The sequence below is a fragment of the Triticum aestivum genome, chromosome 6A (assembly GCF_018294505.1).
Source record: "Triticum aestivum cultivar Chinese Spring chromosome 6A, IWGSC CS RefSeq v2.1, whole genome shotgun sequence".
Lineage (NCBI taxonomy): Eukaryota > Viridiplantae > Streptophyta > Magnoliopsida > Poales > Poaceae > Triticum > Triticum aestivum.
The window spans coordinates 349,908,164-349,928,424 of NC_057809.1; the positions used below are offsets into that span (position 1 = coordinate 349,908,164).

At 42.6% G+C, this 20,261-nt stretch overlaps 1 long non-coding RNA gene across 1 annotated transcript; it reads right to left on the reverse strand.

Annotated features, from left to right (window-relative positions):
* Positions 1 to 14,633: 14,633 nt before the first annotated feature.
* On the reverse strand, positions 14,634 to 20,244 carry LOC123127532 (uncharacterized). Its single transcript, XR_006462588.1, has 3 exons — positions 20,004 to 20,244; positions 15,304 to 19,165; positions 14,634 to 15,049 (listed from the first exon to the last, which is right to left on the reverse strand). It is a non-coding gene; the product is annotated as an uncharacterized lncRNA (long non-coding RNA).
* Positions 20,245 to 20,261: the final 17 nt, after the last annotated feature.

Consider the following 20,261-nt stretch of genomic DNA (forward strand, 5'->3'; position numbering starts at 1 on the left):
GTTTGACATAAACTTCCTCCTCTATTTCACCATTTAGAAAAGCACTTTTAATGTCCATTTGGTACAAGGTGATATTATGGTGATTAGCATAGGCAAGTAAGATGCGAATGGACTCAAGTCTAGCAACGGGAGCATATGTCTCACCATAGTCCATACCTTCGACTTGTGTGTACCCTTGGGCGACGAGACATGCTTTGTTGCGAACCACTTGTCCATCTTCATCTTGCTTGTTGCGAAACACCCATTTGGTACCAATGATGTTGTGGTTGTTGTCGGGCTTCTCAACCAATGTCCAAACTTGGTTTCTCTCAAAATTATGTAGCTCTTCATGCATAGCGTTTATCCAATCCGGATCTTCCAATGCTTCTTCAACCTTCATAGGTTCAATGCTAGAGATGAATGAATAGTTTTCACAAAAGTTAGCTAAACGAGTTTTTGAGCGAGTGATTCTCCCGGTTTGTATATCATTGAGGATTTGCTCAACGGGATGATCTTTGGCAATTCTTGCTCGAACTCGTGAGAGCTTTTGCTTGGGTCTTCGTTGAGCATCTTCTTCATCTTGTTCTTCTTCTTGGCCTTCTTCATTGTTGACGTCGTCGTTCTCTTGTCGTGGTGGAGAAGGAGGTTGTTGATGTTCGTCTTGATGTATTTCCTCGTTTTCTTCATCTTGGTGTGTCCCACTTGTGGATGCTTCCGTGTCGATTCTTGGTTCACCTTGTCGTGAAGTAGAAGCTTCCACTTGGACGGATGAAGTATTCTCCTTCACCTCCGTTGGACAAATTTTGCCAATGGACAAGTCTTGAATTGCTTCTGAGGGGTCTTTGTCTCCTACATCAATTGGCAATTTATCTACTTGCGAGCCATTAGATTCATCAAACTTCACATCTACCGTCTCTTCAACCTTTTGGGTGAAATTGTTGTAGACACGGTAAGTGTGAGAGTTTGAGCCATAACCAAGTAGAAAACCTTCATGAGATTTAGGAGCAAACTTTGAACGACGATGCTTATCAAGAATGTAGCACTTTGAGCCGAATACTCGAAAGTATCCAACTTGGGGTTTGTTACCGGTGAGAAGCTCGTATGCCGTCTTGCCGAGTAGCTTGTGAAGATACAAGCGATTTGTTGCGTGACAAGCTGTCTCAACCGCTTCTGCCCAAAAGTGCTTTGGCGTCTTGTATTCATCAAGCATCGTTCTTGCCATTTCGATGAGCGTCCGGTTCTTCCTCTCAACAACTCGATTTTGTTGAGGTGTGTACGTGGCCGAGAACTCGTGTGAAATCCCTTCTTCGTCAAGAAAGGTGTCCACATTTGCGTTCTTGAACTCCGTTCCGTTGTCACTCCGAACCTTCTTGATCTTCATGTCAAACTGATTTTGGGCCTTCCTAGCGAAGTTTCTGAAGATCTTCTGGACCTGCGACTTGTCATTAAGAAAGAACACCCACGTAAATCTTGAAAAATCATCAACTATAACTAGACCAAAAGAATTTCCACCGAGACTCTTGTAGGCGTTGGGACCAAAAAGATCCATGTGAAGTAGCTCGAGTGGCCTCCGTGTGGTCATGATGTTCTTCACGGGATGTCTTCCTCCAACCTGTTTACCTGCTTGACAAGCACTGCAAAGTCTATCCTTATCAAATATGACATCGTTAACTCCAAGGATATGATTTCCTTTAATAAGCTTGTCAAGGTTTCTCATGCCAACGTGACCTAGTCGTCTATGCCACAACCAACCTTTTGAGGATTTAGCAACAAAGCAAGTTTTAGGTTGTGCCTTTTTAGAGAAATCGACGATGTAAAGATCACCTCTACGCATACCGTTCAAAACCATTTTATGATTGTCTCGACGAAATACTTGGCAATCTACCTCAGTAAATAGGACATTCAAACCGAAATCAGCAAGTCTAGATACTGAAAGTAAGTTGTAGCCAAGAGATTCAACGAGCATGACATTTTGAATGGAACTATCATGTGAGATGGCCACCTTACCAAGGCCAACCACTTTACCCTTTGAATTATCACCAAAGGTGACATATTTTCGAGGGCCGTCATTTTCAGCAAGCTCACGAAACATCTCTTCATCTCCGGTCATACGATCAGTACATCCACTATCAAGAACCCATTCCTTTCCTCCTGATTCATATCCCCGAAGATTTGCCATAAGACCAAAATGTCTCATTGCATCATCAAGATCGAAGTCACTATCATCATCATCATAGTATCCATGTTCATCATGATCTTGTGACTCATCATTTCCTAGAGAGGGTAATTCATTAGATAAATGATCATCAAAGTGGTCACTTCTATGAATTCTTATAGCTTTGAATATGATATCATTAATGATTCCAACATCTCCTTTAGCAAGCTTAAGATTGGTAAGTTCAAATAGACAATTACCAAAACTAGGATCACTAGAGTTCATCTTACTCAAGGCAATAGATTTATGGAGAATTTCATCCAAAGTTTTCAAGGAATGATCGGGAAATCATTCCTCAAGAAATTTCCATATAGTATAGGCACAATTAAGAGTAGGCAAACTAGCAATCAAATTTTTGGGCAATCCTCTAATGATGAGCTCAATAGTTCTAAGATTGCGAATCATGTCAATATCTTCATCTAGGGTAGGATGCAAAGGATCAATATGAGGTGCACAAGGGCTAGCAATATACTTGTTCAAATGATATTGATTGAAGATTACAAGCATCTCATTTTTCCACTCACGAAAATACTCTCCATCAAGAATAGGCACTCTATGTCTAAGACTCCCTAATGTAGACACATCCATCTTCCTCCAATGGTGATTAAACCAAGGCAATGGAGACCAAAGCTCTGATACCACTTGTAGGATCTAGAAGTAGATGTGTCTAGAGGGGGGTGATTAGACACTTAGTGCTAAAGTTGCAATTTTTAAGCTTTTTCGGTTTGAGTGGAGTTTTAGACACAATTTCAACACACACAATACATATCAAGCAAGCATGCAAAGAGTATATGAGCAGCGGAATGTAAAGCATGCAACTTGCAAGAATGTAAGGGGAAGGGTTTGGAGAATTCAAACGCAATTGGAGACACGGATGTTTTTCCCGTGGTTCGGATAGGTGGTGCTATTCTACATCCACGTTGATGGAGACTTCAACCCACAAAGGGTAACAGTTGCGAGAGTCCACGGAGGGCTCCACCCACAAAGGGCAACGGTTGCGTGAGTCCACACAGGGCTCCACCCACGAAGGGTCCACGAAGAAGCAACCACCCACAAAGGGTCCACGAAGAAGCAACCTTGTCTATCCCACCATGGCCATCGCCCACACACGACTTGCCTCACTAGCGGTAGATCTTCACGAAGTAGGCGATCTCCTTGCCCTTACAAACTCCTTGGTTCAACTCCACAATCTTGTCGGAGGCTCCCAAGTGACACCTAGCCAATCTAGGAGACACCACTCTCCAAGAAGTAACAAATGGTGTGTAGGTAATGAACTCCTTGCTCTTGTGCTTCAAATGATAGTCTCCCCAACACTCAACTCTCTCTCATAGGATTTGGATTTGGTGGAAAGAAGATTTGACTGGAAAGCAACTTGGGAAGGCTAGAGATCAAGATTCATATGGTAGGAATGGAATGTCTTGATCTCAACACATTAGTAGGTGGTTCTCTCTCAGAACATATGAGTTGGAATTGTGTATGTGTTCTGATGGCTCTCTCCCCGAATGAAGAGGTGGTGGAGGGGTATATATAGCCTCCACACAAAATCCAACCGTTACACACAGTTTTCCAATCTCGGTGGGACCGAATCAACAAACTCGGTCGGACCGAAATGTAAACCTAGTGACCGTTAGAGATTTTCGGTGGGACCGACTGGATCAACTCGGTGGGACCGATGTGCTAGGGTTAGGGTAAATCCAAAACTCGGTTTGACCGATTACTCAAACTCGGTGGGACCGATTTGGGTAATAAGTGAAACTGAGATTTGGTCAAGCAAACTCGGTGGGACCGATTGCATATCTCGGTGGGACCGAGAATATTGCAATGGGTAACAGAGAGTTTGCAAGCCCATCTTGGTGAGACCGATATCCCATCGGTGAGACCGAACTGATTAGGGTTTGGCAATGGCTTATAACAAGTGAAACTCGGTGGCGCCGGATAGGAAGAATCGGTAGGACCGAGTTTGGGTTAGGGTTTAGGTCATATGTGGAAGTGGGAAAGTAGCTGAGGATTTTGGAGCATATCATTAAGCACATGAAGCAAGAGGCTCATTAAGCAACACCTCATCCCTCCTTGATAGTATTGGCTTTTCTTATGGACTCAATGTGATCTTGGATCAGTAAAATGTAAAATGAGGAGTCTTGAGCTTGAAGCTTTAGCCAATCCTTTGTCCTTAGCATCTTGAAGGAGTTCCCACAACCTTTAGTCCATGCCACTCCATTGTTGAACTTATCTGAAACATGCTAGATAGAAATGTTAGTCCAACAAGAGATATGTTGTCATCAATTATCAAAACCACCTAGGGAGCACTTGTGCTTTCAGGAAGGTGATAGGTTGTTAGTGCAAAAGTAAAACCAAGGTTGGGCCTTGCTGGAGGAGTTTTATTCAAAGCGAACTGTCAAGGGGTTCCCATTATAACCCAACCGCGTAAGGAACGCAAAATAAAGGAACATAACACCGGTATGACGGAAACTAGGGCGGCAAGAGTGGAACAAAACACCAGGCATAAGGCCGAGCCTTCCACCCTTTACCAAGTATGTAGATGCATTAAGTAAATAAGATATATTGTGATATCCCAAACAAATCCATGTTCCAACATGGAACAAACTCCAATCTTCACCTGCAACTAACAACGCTATAAGAGGGGCTGAGCAAAGCAGTAACATAGCCAAACAATGGTTTGCTAGGAAAGGCGGGTTAGAGGCTTCACATGGCAATATGGGAGGCATGATATATTAAGTGGTAGGTATCGCGGCATAGCAAAAGAGCGAGCAACTAGCAAGCAAAGATAGATGTGATTTCGAGGGTATGGTCATCTTGCCTAAAATCCCGCAAGGAAGAAGAACGAGTCCATGAAGAAGACAAGCGGACGTAGTCGAATGAATCCTCACAACTCCGGAACGGAACCAAAGCTAACGAGAGAAGTGACCCGGAAAGAAGCAAGCAACATAGTAAACAACCATCACATAATCATGACATGATGCACAACCAAGTAGGATGCATGTCCGGTTAATGAGGCATGTCATGGCAAGGTGCACAAATAACACTACAAATTAAGTGGAGCTCAATATGCAACGGAGTTGCATATTGAAGAAAACACCACATGACTTATTTAGTTCTCTCTCGTTTAGGTACTCAACAATATTAAATGTTGGTTAGCATAGCAAGAGGTGAGGCATAACAAAACTATACTGTCTAGACAAATTAAATGGGGCCGGATATAACAAACAACAAATTCGGTAAATCCCCATATGCATTAGCAATTTAAAGCAACAACAATTTTAAACATTTTAAATGTTATTATCATGATGCGGATGACATGCAAGTTTTATGCAATATTTATTAAAAATTGACATGAGCATGATGAGAGCATTTGTCATCGTGGCGGAAACAAAAGGGGTGCCACGGCGACGATAATGAAACGGTGCCATGGCAACGTTCTGGTTCCGACAACTCATTGAGACGCCGGTGCAACAGAAAGTGTGGCGGGAGAATGCAAAAGATGGTGGGGTGATCCCGGTTACCGGGTGTCCCATGAGTCGATGGCAAGGAAGCGAGAGACACTACGGACACGGTGCAGACAAAGGGTACATGCCATACAACACAACAATCATTCTTGGAAGGTCATCTCGGCGGTTATACCTTTGTAGCGTGCATTATCGGAGCGGTTCGCGTTCGATGCGGTGTAGGGGAAGTAGATGTTCTCGGGATGTCCATAGTGGAATTAGTGGTACTATTGGCCATCGATGATCAATGGGACGGTAGTGGAAGTAGAGGTACACGACGTCTTGTCCAAAATCATGGCGGTAGTAGTTGTACCCCTGTTGTCATCGAACTTGATGGAACCAATGTCCTCGAGGGTAGTCGTGGGAAGTAGTCGTACTCGCGAACTTATCGGATCCACGGGGACGGTAGTTGTTCCCGGCGCTTGTGACTCGCGGTACTTCGGGCAACAGTAGTCGTACACGTCCATAGATGTTCGGGGTCGCGACATGGAACTTGACGTCCACGGGGTCTTCGAGGGTCAACGGTAGTGGTACTCGGGTCGTCGGTGACGGTAGTTGTTCTATGCATCGGGCATCAATGTACTTGTTGTTCTTAGCGATTCCGAAGACGGCGGTAGTGGTACACTTTCGAAAAGGGACTTGACGCATCAAAGGTCTTCGGTGCCACGGTACTTGTAGGTCCGGGTCTTGACGTATCCAAAATGGTCATCGGTGGTGGAACTTGGCGCTGTTGTGGTGGACGTTCGGGCACCGTGCGTCGTGGTACTTGGCGTTCTCATCCTTGTCAATCCAAAACAACACTAACCCCAAAAGGCCTCTGGTGGGCAGTAGGAAGGACTAGCGGTGCGTGAGCAGCGGCAGGAAGCGGGCACGCTCAAGGGAGAGCAGCAGAGGCCAGTAGCAACAGACGATGGTGGATTTGGGCAACAGGCGCGACGACGCTGGGAACCGGGCGGACGCAAGCAGGTCCGGGCGGCGCCAGCAGCAGAGTTCGTCGGAGAGAGCAGCTCGGGCAGGAGTTCGTCAGCACGGGGAGGAGGCTGGCCGAGGCCATGGACGCAGCAGCAGGGCGACGCCGGACATTGAACGGCGAGGGTGAGGGGGGTCCAGCGGAGCTCGGGCTCCCGGCTAGAAGGACGAACGGGGAGGAGGAGATCCGGCGCGGGCACGGGGTTCTTGAAGGTCGAGGTCGCCGAGTAGCCGCGGAGGTGGACTTGGCGCTTGCTCCAGCGAAAAGACGGACGACGAGGCGTCTGAGGCAGGGAAGGAGCACGGGCGACGCGCTTGGGGGCCGGCACGGTGGTCTCCATGGTCGTGCGGTCCACGAGAAGGTACATGGCAGCGCCCCTCGCCGGAGGCAGGGAGGCAGCAGTGATCCGGCGAGGCGGTGCAGTAGAGGTAGGCAAGGGGACGCAAGCTCCTAGCACTAGCTACGGGGAGCTGTGCGGGTGTGTGTGTGTGCGCGGCGGCGGTGAGGGAACGAGAGGAGAAGCGGGGATCGAGGCTAGGGAGCGGCGGTAGCGGGAGGACGCGAGGGAGCGATGGGAGAGGGAGAGAGCGATGCGAGAGAGGCCGAGGCCTAGGGTTAGGGCATGCGGGCTGGGCCTGCTGGAGCACAGCTGGGCCTAGCAGGCCGGCCCAGTGGGGAGGGTGCCGGCTGAAGGGCTTGCGGGGTTGGGCTCTGTCTCTCTCTCTCTTAACCCCTCTTCTATTGCCCAAAAAAAGAAAAAAAACAACAAAGGAAAGAAAAAGAAAAGAAGGGCGGAGACAGGATTTGGGCACGGGGATAATTTTCCCGAACTCATAAAAATATGCTTGTTCCGAGAAAATAGAAAAGGTGAAGATTGAAAGATGTAACATTCAAACTCGTTTGAATTTAATTCCAACGGGTTTGAACTAGGACCAGATTTAAGAGTGGCCAAAATATTGAGATTTTTGATGGAGCTCCGAAAATTGAAGAAAGAGTTTATGGGCAAAGTTTGAGGACCAAACTTGAAGCGGAAAAAGGCATGTGATTATTTGCAAGTGTGTTAAAGGTAATTCCAAAAAAATGGAATAATTTTATTATAGCTCCCTAATAGTATTGAGAGGCTTTAATATGTTATAAAGAGAAATCACAAGTGAATTCCCTCGATTTAAATGGATCGAAGACCCATACAGTTTATTTAGTTGAGTTAAGAAAAAGAAATGGCATGATGGCATGATGACATGATGCAATGCACACGATGCAAAGATAAATGCAATGAACCAAACAAATCACACGACGGAACCCGTAATCCCTGGAAGGCATCTGAAGCTCCGGTCTTGGGGCGTCACAACACTCCACCACTACGAGAGGATCCCGTCCCGAGATCTAGGATGGCACCGGAGAGAAAAGGAGGGGAAGATAAGAGGTAAAACTAAGTTGCTTCTTTGACAAACGAGTGAAACCACGAACCTTGGGAGGTTGAGCAAATTGAAAGAAAGAATACAACGAAGATGAACAAAGTTGAAAACAATCCGTTAGAAAAGAGGAACAAGGAACATTACGGGAACCTTGTAGGTTGGCAGACATAAGAAAAGGGTTTCAATGGACAAGAAGTACATGCAAACACTCCCGTTGAAACAAGATGTACAAGGAACGATAAAGATCAATTATGACAACACTCCGGTTGGAAATGGAAGGTAAAGACTATGAACTTGGCAAAAATGAAAGCACTTAGATGAGACTTTGGTTAGAAGAGGAATGATAGCCACAACACTCCAGTTAAAACAAAATAGAGAAGGAATAAGGATGATATAATTTGGACATCACTCCGACTGTAAATGGAAGGAATTGAAGACGAGCTTGAAAAGATGAGAAGATACTTGACGAAATCCACAACACACTGCCTCCGGAACTATTTAAAGAAAGGCACAATGGGTAAGAAAGATTTCAGACAGCACTCCGTTTGAGAAGGAAGGCAAAACTTGATAAGATGAGAGAACTTGGAAAGATGGCACGCCACTCCGGTTAAATGGATAAGCATGAAAAGAACATGGTCCTAACAATCCGAGATGATGAGTGAAGAGAGCAACATCACAATGCCTCCGGAACGAATGAATGGAAACCTAGATGGTTGGAAAGAAAAGAACGGAAAAGAAGAATGACAACTCTCGCAAATAAAATTCAAAGAGCATGTTTACAAAGAAAAGGTTGAACGGAGTTGTTGGATTATCAACAACGAAAAGAGTAAGCTTGAAGTGGGCTTATGGAAAACATCCCAAAATTATGAGGTGAAATTCTTCCACTAACGAAACAATAGATTGGTTGATATCAACAAGGAGACGATAAACTTATTCACCGGGAGGATAAATGAAGAACTTGGGTCATTTATGAGCACCATAAATAGCAACAATCCTTAGGGAAGGCTTTAGGTGAAACATGGCACAAGATAACTCCAACGAAGAGGTTGATTGGTTGAAAAGATGTCTTGAGCGAAGAGAAAATGATGGATTTAGATATGTCACTCTTGAAAAACTTGTGAATCGTGAAACATGAAGGGAAAATTATCAATAATGACATAACACCACCTCAAAAGATAAGATAGAACGAAGAGGACTTTGGGATGCAAGATGCAGAATGCTTGAACTCCTCTGAAAAGAATCTCAATGAACACTTCGAGAAGAAATAGAATCCTTGATCAACCATCATGTAGAGCCTCCATGAAGAACTCCGGTAAGAAAATAATGAACAAACGAAAGGAAAGAGAAGTTGAAAACACAAGGTGAAGATTTGCAATGATTAGATGGATCTTCGTGATGATATAATGCGAAAAACATGGAACTCCGGAAAAGAAAAGATAAAGAATCTCGAACCGAGAATGTGATATGATGAACCACTCCGGAAAGCAGAAATTGGATTTACTCGATGAAACAAGAATAAGAATTACATTATGCTTATCCTTCATCAATTTAGATTGATGACAAGTATGGATTTGGCATACTACTTATTCTCGTTGAAAGGATTAAGAGAGATATGGCGCAAACTAGAGAAGATCTTCAATGAACCACCGGTAGGATTGAAACAACGAATAAATTGATATGATAAACGAAGGAAGAAGAATCTTGGAAGAACCATCGTAAGAATTAAAAATGAAAGAAGATACTTGAGAAGAATTTAGATACAAGTGAAACGAAGAGATCATGAACTGATTAGAGGACATTTGAATGATGCACCGGTATGATTTGGAGAACGAGAGCTGAAAGCTGAGAATGAATAATCTTGCAATGATGGTCTTCGGAGAATCAAACTGAAAAGACTCTTGAGTTGCTACGGATGGTTGAAAAGAATTCTCACAATCGGAAAAAATTATGAGCGGATGACATCAAGCTAGAACCGCGAATCTTGAGATAACGAATAAGATTGCAGAGAAAAACTCTTCTTCGGTCTTCACATGTTGAGAATGATGACGAGAAACACTACCAAGAATTTTTAGACACTCCGGGAGAATCAAAAGCGAAGAGGTTGAGCCAACGATGAAAAGAATTTGACAGATCTTGGAGAAAGGCATTTGACTGATGAAAATTCATTCTTACGTCAAACTTTGAAATGAATTCGAGAATAGCTCCGAGAAAAAATTAGAAGAGTCAGGTAAGATCCTGGGAAAAGACCTGTGGGTTAGGGCCCACTCAAAAGAAACACCGTTGAAGGATTTAAAAGATATATTGCATCGGTTGAATTAAATGGCTTGAATGAGATAACATCCTCAAAATAGCTTGAACGGATACAAAGTGGAAACACGAATCTTCGAGATATCTTCAGCACTCCGGAAAAATTGAATAGCGAGGAGTGGATGATTAAGAGGTGCACCGGCATGGGAAAGCATTTGAAACAAAGAAAGGATATGATCAACCAAGCTTGACTTGAATCCACCGGGGAAGAAAAGAACGAAAATGATGAACTTGAAGCTCCGTTACAATCTTCAAGAGAATCACCGGATACGAACATTGATTGAAAAGAATGGAGAGACTTCATATGAGTAAAATGATACTTGATTAAGAAATCTGAGTCCTTGAAGAAAAAGGGGTGGCTGGGCGGGAAAACAAAGACAACTTGGGACAAATGAAACAAACACCATTGAGAAAGCTTTGAGTTGAACTTGCGGATGTTGGAATGATCGGATCCACTTGACGAGAAGCACACCGGTTGAAAAGGATTGACATGACAATCTCGATTATTAGGAAGGATTAGTATTCACATAGGAATATGAGAACACCACTAAGGAAAAGGCATGGAATCAACACTTGACATTGAAGCAACTCGAATACCACAACTGAAAACAAAACAAAGGATTGGCTTGCAGAATAAGCTGGAACAAACATATGATAGAGATTTCGTCTGAAGTTTTCGTGGTGGGGCCCACACGGGCTCGATCGTACAGCACCATCATGTACAAGGCAGTGCACATGACATACGAAGCGTCCCCGAGTCAGCATAGCCAAGGACTCTTTAAGACACAACGAGACCACTGTAAAACCAACTGTGGATAGGCGGACCACTAGACGTCGAACCCCAATCTCATATCATGCATCTGTCGGAAAGATATCCTAGGAGCTACTTGAATTCCCACTTATAAACTCCTGAAACTTTCTGGTTATGCAATCAGATGTTGGGGATACAGGGGAAGCATAATATCTCACCCAAAACTAGCAAATCCTACATCCAGCTGTATCCATCCTTCAACACATAACCAAGAAACCTTCGGAAACCATTTACCTCAACCTTCAAAAAGCATCCGTTATACGAGTTATGGCAATACTCCCAAACTCCCGCCCCAGTACTGGGTGGCGTCGAGGTTATCTCACCAACAACTACATAAAAGAGATTTTCGATGTCGGCGAAACTCAGGTATTCCAGAACTGCAAGATAAAATTGTGACGACAACACCTCGGAGCTTAACTCCACGGGACACCGCCACAACCTCTAAATGTCAGGAGCCACCAAGAACAATGTTCTCGTCAGAAAACCATCGGAACGATTCCAAGATACCCGCGTGATCCTAAAAAAAATCGTGAAATTTTAGGAGAGAAGAGTCAAAACTCTACGTCAAGAGGCCTCACCAGAGCGATGAAGGGACTGAAGAGTAAAAAGAATCCTACTCTCCGATATATATAATCCTATAAGACTCAAAACATTTTTCTAGACTCAACAACGCCAGTGATTCGATCAAGCAGGGGGCTCCTAAGTCGGGGAATGCTCTCAAAAAGGAGTTCACTCCTTTGTGGATGTACTTCATTAGCTTTTGCCCCGCGGTTCACTTGCCCTCGTCACTGCGGTCCACTCTCGTTTATAAAAAATGTTGAAAAAAAGACAACAAAAACTCGTTTGAGAAAAAATTACATTCGACAAAATAAATCATGTTCACTTGACCGTCTGATGAAGTGCGGTTTCTAGTCTGAAGTAGTGCGTTCTTCTGTCTAATGAAGTGCACACGTCGATTTTAGTGCTTGTTTGAGATAAAAATTTCGTCTGAGAAAAGAAACCATGAAGTTTACTTGACCGTCTGATGCAGTGTGGTTTTTAGTCTGAAGCAGTGCGTTCTTCTGCCTGATGAAGTGCACACGTCGATTTTAGTGCTTGTTTGGGAAAAACATTGTTTGAGAAAAGAAACCATGAAGTTCACTTGACCGTCTGATGAAGTGCGGTTTTTAGTCTAAAAGCAGTGCGGTTTTCTGTCTGATGCGGTACATACGATGATTTGATGTCATGAAAAAACAGTCTCCGCATTTTGTTAAAATAAAAATTGCTCTTAAACCGCAAAGAATCAGAGAGAGTGCTCTACATGAAAAAGTTGCGTCTCATTGATATCTTTCCAACGGCGCATAATTTGAATTATTTTGACAAGCGGTTTGTAAAAATTTCGCGAAAAGCGGCCGCTGCCTCTCGTCGTCAGTCGCACGATTTTCAAAATTAACTAAAAACTCTAAGGAATCTCAAAACCATTTCAACATATGAAAGTTGCGCCTCGTCCGTAGCTTTCCAGCGGCGTATCACACATCTCGTTCTGACAATTAGTTCAAAAACTGGAGCGAAAACAATACACAAATTGCAAAAAAATCAAAAAAACATAATTCCGCGATTTACTAAATTTAAAACTGCTCTTAAACCGTAACAAATTAGAGAAAATAATAGATATGAAAAATATGCACCTCGATGATATCTTTCCAACAGCGTATCATTTGCTTCATTCCGACAAGGGGTTTAGGAAAAATCACGAAATTACGCATGCTGCCGCTCGTCGTCCGCCGCACCATTTTTGAAACTGCTCTTAAACCGCGAGGAATCTCGAAAAGTGTTCAACATGGCGAAGTTGGGCCTAATCCATAGCTTTCCAACAGTATATTATACGCCTCGTTTTGATAAACGTTTAAAAAACTAGAGCGAAATCAGTACCGGAAAAACACTGCGTGCAGTTTTTTTCCGACAAGAAATTCACTAATCTGTATTGCAGTGCCCTTGCTACAGAAAATACAGCACTGCATTTTATATAGCAAGGGAACATCTAGGCTATTCTGTTTCGCGTAACAGAATATTATTATGTTACCCTACTTGAACTGACGGTTTCAGGCGGCTGTACTGATGATTTTCATCACGTCGAAATGATCATCTTTTCGTCGAAATGGGGCGTGTAATATATCATTGGAAAGCTCTTGACATGTACATTACAAATATACTAGATTTTTTTTGTAAAATCATCATGGTTTAAGAGCAGTTTAAAAAAACATTTTTTCAAAACCGAAAACGTGAATCGTATTTTGGACTTAATTTTCAAACAGTTTGTAGGAATTGAGCAAATAAGACGGCGTTAGATAGATGGTGAAAATCTGCTTCTTCCATATATCTAACGTTTTTTCAAATTCGGTATGATTGAAAAGTAATTTGGAAAATGGTGAAATTCTGGGCGAAACGTATTTTCGCATTTTTTGCAAATGGTTTGTTGGATCGACGCAAATGATACGGTGTTGGAAAGCTATGGAAAATGCGCAACTTTTTCGTATAGAAATGTTTTTATAGTTCCTTACGGTTTAAACTCGAATTCAAATACGGTCAAATTTGATTTCGAACGCGGTTTTTTTTAAAAAGTTTGTCGAAATGGGGCAAATAATATACCATTGGATAGCTATTGAAAATGCAAAACTTAATCATGTTGAACGTTTTCTCTACTTCGCAACCGTTTAAGAGTAATTTTGAATAAGGTGAAACTTATTGTGTTGTTTTTCTGTCTAAAAAATAGAGTATTCGTACTGATCTATGTCTGTGTTTGTACTAAGGTATTTTTCACAGAGTAATGTTGAATGGTTCTGAAAGAGTACTCGAACTTATGTGCGTCTTGGTTTGTACTAAGCATGCTTTCACATACTAGATTTTACTCTATTTTCGATATGGTTTTCCTCGTAACTTTTCAACGGTTTACGATCTTATGGGACAGTTTTCCTCGTAACTTCTCAACGGTTTACGATCTCATAGTCCCCGAACTTGCATGGTTTATATCGTTGAACTGAATGATATATTTTTTAAATTTTTTTTAGCTCAGTAGTTTTTGCAACGATGTTTTGGACTTCTCTCGTTTTGCGACTTGAACTTTTACCATTTGAATTTTCATTGGGTTTGTTTTCGTTTGAGCTTTTTTCCCAAACTTATCTGGGACGTTGTGTTGAACTTATAACTTTTTAAATTGTGAACTTGTTATGTTTTTACAATACCAAAGCTAGTAAATAGTAGGAGATTCACCCAACAAAGGGGCTAATTACATAAAGCAGGCACAGTAATACCGCGGTCAAATCGGTAGCTAGCAGCAACAGCAGTGATTACCAACACGTACACATGAACTGGTAACAAACTTGCACACAATCTGACTAACAAAAAGAACACAATACACATGAACTGATAATCCGCACGGCTAATGGCAGAGCTTTGTTGCACCTAGGTCCACCCGTTTACTGATAGTAGAACTTCTCAGTTGTATTAATTCAGTCTGATGTTTAAATTTTCACCATTTTGTCCTACATATTAGAATACTAAGAACATATATTTACTGAAGATCCTACCAATACAGAGTTACAGAATAAATTCTTTGTCCAATGACAATGTAAGAGTCACGGCCAGTAATCACAAACAACACTATCTCGACCGCCGGGCATGTGTGTGCGGCAAGGGGATGCAGATACTCCGATGATAGATGTGTTGAGACAACAAGTTCATGCAGGAGACCTTGAACTACTCGCCTGTTGCCATTGATGGCTATGGATCATGCAAAATCCTGACCAAAAGATCACATTATTTTCACGAAACTAATCTCTTGAACTTGCTCCACGACAATCTTTGAACCTCCTACAAGAACAATCATTATTTTAAAGTTCACATGAATACCTACAAGCTATGATCACAAACATTCACAAAACATTCTTTTAAAGAGTTATGCCGCATTAATTAGAACCAGAAAAATAGGGTGAAACTATGGCATCTACACTACACATCATCTAGACTGTAGCAACAACTGTTTTGCATGATCATTGGCATTTGGAGTAGCATACAACAACTGGACGGAGAAGGGAGAAAGAGTTGGACTGGTGTGAACCCTGTACCTAGACAGGGACCGGAGGAAGTAATGCATGGGGCGGCGGGGGCTGTCTGTAGTCCAACCTCCCCTGTGCCGCAGTTCAGAGAGAAACAAATTAGTAAGAGAAAAGAGCAGTAGAGAGGAAAGAGATACGGCAGATGCATTGACTACTGCTGTTCTTTTTGTTGAAGGGCAGATGAAGAAACTCCCGTAGGTCGCAGCTGAAGAATTACAGTGGCTTCATAACAAGTTTAACAACACAACATTTTGGCAGCAAGTACGTGCAGGTAGAGGTCATGCCATGGATTGGATGGAAACTCGATGCATGAGCTGACCATAAACCAAGAAAAGAGCTACAACTTTTTAATAAATCATATCTTTAAATATACTTGTGCGAATATCCCTTTCCAGAACTAACCACCTCAGACAAATACATGCACAAGCTTACCTTCATTTTAACCATGGTATTTTTCAGCAAAAAAATGGTGTGCATTAGCTCCACATAAACATGCGGCTTCCTGCATTTTCCATCTTTATGCGTCAAATGCAGTGTGCATTAGTAGTAGCAAGTGCCTCAGCATGGTGCCCTGGTCAGGGACGATGCCGCTGGCGACGCACCACGGACGTAGATATAGATGGACAACAGCTAGGCAGAATGTAGATAGCTCGTCACTTTGGCATCATTGCAGCCGACATCCTTGTGGCCGCGCACGAGATCACTACAACATTAGCATGGACTCGCTACAGCATTAGCATGTCCATGTTGTTGAACTGATGAGATTTTTTCATTGCACTGTTGTAACATAAGGACTAGAACAACTATCAATATAAATTGATGCTTTTTTTGTAGGTTTCTGAGAATTATAATTTCTGTTTTGTAAATATATAAAAAAATTAAATAGGTGTACTGCACCATTACATAAGTTTGTAATGAACATGTCCATAATAATTACTATAACTTTTATTTGACAACAGAGATTTTTTTTAAAAAAAATTGATGATTGTTTGGGCTAGACATACCAAAACAAACACTTTAGGAAAGAAGAGTCTGAACTTCTTGTGCATTTTCCCATTGATCTTCACTGAACTAAAATTAGAATTTGAACTCCAGCTTTCTTTTAATAGAACATGGTAAATCCATGTTGTCTGTTTTTTAACCAGAAAACTACGCAAGATTGCTCGCTAAAGGCCACATATTTTTTTCATATAGTAAGACAAGTGAAAGATAATATATAACAACCCATAGGAGAAAGAATTAGCAAAACTGAAACAAAAACATATGTTACCAGAACTGAAAGCAATGGTTTTTCAAACCTTTGGGTGAGAGCATGGTGCTCTAATACGATTTTGCATATATCTAAAACTCCACGGGTGACCTGAACTGATGCATAACAGTATGAGTGCAAAATTCTTGTAAGCATAAGAAAATACATAGAGTGCACATATATTTTTTTAGGATTTCCTCGATGTTCTGCACATTAAAGTTGATGTATTGAAAATAACGCAAAATTTGAACTGAAAATCAAGTAAAAGTTGAACTCTTGTATAGTTCAAGTAACTGTTTTGTAATTATATGTGTTAACCATGTGCTACACAATGAACTGATACATTTTTTATTAGCAAATTGTTGTAATATAGGTACAAGACCATACACTCCAACCAGCCACAATCATGCAAACATCCCACTCTCTCATATCTTGAGAACATAAATACTAGTCATGCATGATCTCCACAATACCGATAAATTGAGCTGTTTCAATAACACAAATTGAACTTTTTCTATGATTATTTTTTAACTGATGATAAAATACATAGTGAACAGTAAACTTATTGTATGATTTCTTGAGAAACCATGGAAGTATACTCCGCTCACATCCATTCTGCGACTTTGTTTCCAGAGAGTGGAATAATTTAGGACAATGCACATATTTATCTATAATTTGGCCATTTTAGTGTGGTCTGAACTGAACATACCTGATAAGTGATTTTCCAGAGCCATGAAAGGAGTTGGAGGAGGCAGCGATGGGGAACAAAGGGTTCACGACGACGCATCTGGGAGCTTGAGGGATGGAGGCACATGGGGGCTGGTGGGACGCTGCACTGGCAGCTCGCAGTGGTGGTGGTTGTCGCTCACAGTGGTGGTGGCTGTCGGCATGGCTTCCCGGGGACGCGGCGACCGGGGATATTCTGGAACTCTTTCCTGAACATCTTAGGTCAGAACACATATATTTTTGTGATCTTTTTTATATAGACAAAACTTCCAAGTTTTCTCTAAGACACTCGTTGAACTTTTAACTTCCTAAAAGTTGAACTATGTATGGATTCATTAAACTTCCAACCAAAATCAGACGAGCATCACAAATGCTACAGCAACAGTTTAGAATCAGTGAGAACACAAGTTTAGTAACATTGCCAGTTCAGCAGTACACACAAGCAAACATGGCTGAATCGTCAATTTAGTGATGAGATCTTTATTGTGGCTTCCATTTTGATAGTAGTACATCAGTTGTTTTAAGAAACAAGAAATATGAACAAAAAACAAGTCTAGCTCCTTGTCAGCATTTCAACAAACATGTGTAGAGGCATATAAAATAAATTGAACTAACAACAATATATCATATGAACTTGTGGGAGCACATTTTATTTTTTCACTGCATTTTTTCCACAACTTGTTGCAACAAAGCACCATCTTTTGAGAGCACAATGGTTTGCAGAATCATGGCAGCTGGGACTAAATTGTACTGCTGTGAATCAAAACTTCAGAGACAACTAAACTGTACTGCTATGCAATCAAAATTACAGCTGCAAGCTAGCAAGGATACGTGATTCCAGAAATGTCCCCCAACATGTACTAGGCACTTTCAGAACATGTACTGACAATGAACTATGGATCAACGGCTAGAGGCGGAGGAGCTCCACCCGAGTGAGTCTCACAGCCCCACCACGTCGGCCAGATTCGCACCGTTCGACCCGCAGGAGGAAATAGGCGGAGGCGGCTACAGGAGCTGGCAGATGATGGCGGTTGGCGGCGCCGGGAGCCAGAGAGGTTGGGGACTAGGTGTTGCGGGGATCCGGGGAGATGGGGGCGTGCGGCGCCGGGATCCAGGGAGGAGGTAGGGGCGGGGTGGTGCCAGGATCCGAGGAGGTTGGAGGTTGGGGGCCGGGCGGCACCAGGATGGGTCTGGGGTTCTTAGAAAATCTTGGCACGCTTTTACCATGAGGCACCTTCTCTCTGACGTTGAATAGAAGAATGTAGATAAAGAAACAATTCAATTTGTTTCTAAAATAAGAATTGAACTGAACAAAAATTAGATATTGAACTAAACTAAAATAAAAACTAGACTAAATTAAAATAATAAATGAAACTTGACTAGAATTTGAAATTGAACTGCAATAAAATATTAACTTTTCTTGCATATCCTGACTTGAACTTTTCTCCTAGTGAATTTTTTGTTGATATTTTTGTGTTCTTTATTTTCTACGCTCTTGCCTCTGAACTTTCTCGTAGTGCAAAATTTGTATGCCATGATTAAAGCAGACAGAGGTATACGTGAACTTCGTAGCAGCGGAGATCTGAACTTATGTGCTTATCACATTTGAGCTTCAATAACCTTTTTCATAGATCCAAAACAATAAATACAACCACATGGACCAACACATTTGGAGGGAGGAACTATAGACGTACATCATGGGGTAGCAAATAATATGAACTCCAGGCACAACATTTTTTAACTTCTTTTTGTATCTCGCAAACTGAAAATAAGAGGAAAGGAAATTAGAACACAAAGTAAGAAGAAAGCAGAGCACAAGTGCTTGTGCGACATGGATCCGTCAACCCTTTTGCATCCTAGTTCCAGCTAGTATGAGCTAGCACCTCCTGGATCGAGCTGCAGTAGTGCAACACAACGCATCAGAGAGATAAAAAGGTGAGTAGCAGCATGTACAGGAAGGGGAGAAAGCAACTACAACACGCGAGCATCCACCGACAGAGAGAGAGAGAGAGATGCAGCAACGGCTGGACATGCGCATTGTCAATGGACAAATGGTAGCCTGCTTTGTCGGGCAAAGACGGTGGCCCTCACCGTCAGGCACCGGCGACGGGGCGCAGCAGTGCTCGGGGTTCCCGGAGCAACGCGACGCGGGTTGGCGGTCTAGGCATCGGGGTGGCGACCGCGACGACTCTACTAACAGACTGAATAAGAAGTTAAGAACTGGGAGCAAAGACCATTGGAAACATGTTTACAATTTTACATTATATGATAAAAAAACAAACTTAAAATACCATGCTAAAAATTCAAAATCTTCAGAGTTGGGTGCCTATAACTGAACGTACATCCCATTTTTCTTGCAACAGAGTACCACAATACTAACTTGTGGCCTAACTGTAATCAAATAGAACTCGTGGACTATGCCCTTGCAACCACCTAAACAAGTAAACAACTAGCTGCAAATCTCACTACCTGAACCCACACCGTCAACACATCTCTGCTCTATCAGCTCACAGTTTCAGACAGAAAATGGGTGAACTATACACAGATTTACATTGCACAAGAACAAGATCCATAAAACTACAACTAATCAAGACAAACGTGGGATTTGACATTGGGAAATCACACACCCACATCTAATAGACATGAGAATGGGGATCTCTCACTCCCTTGTTCTATCTCCTCTCACTTCCTTCATACACACACGCAAACAGAGAGAGGATGAGAGGAACACAACTGAATCGGATCCAGGGAAGAGCACGGGTGGCCTGCACGCAGCTCTACTCATGACCGACGGCGGAGCATGCAGTTGTACTGCCGCAACGGCTCAGTGCCTGCCATGGCGTGGCAGCCGCAGGTGGCGTGAGAGAGGGAGGCGCGGCCGGCGGCGTGTGTGATAGGGCCATGGGAGGGAGTTTAGGGTGGTGGCGGCGCGCTGGTGGGAGGGGGATTGGGGCAGCGGCGGCGGCACGCTGGTGGGAGGGGCTTAGGGGTG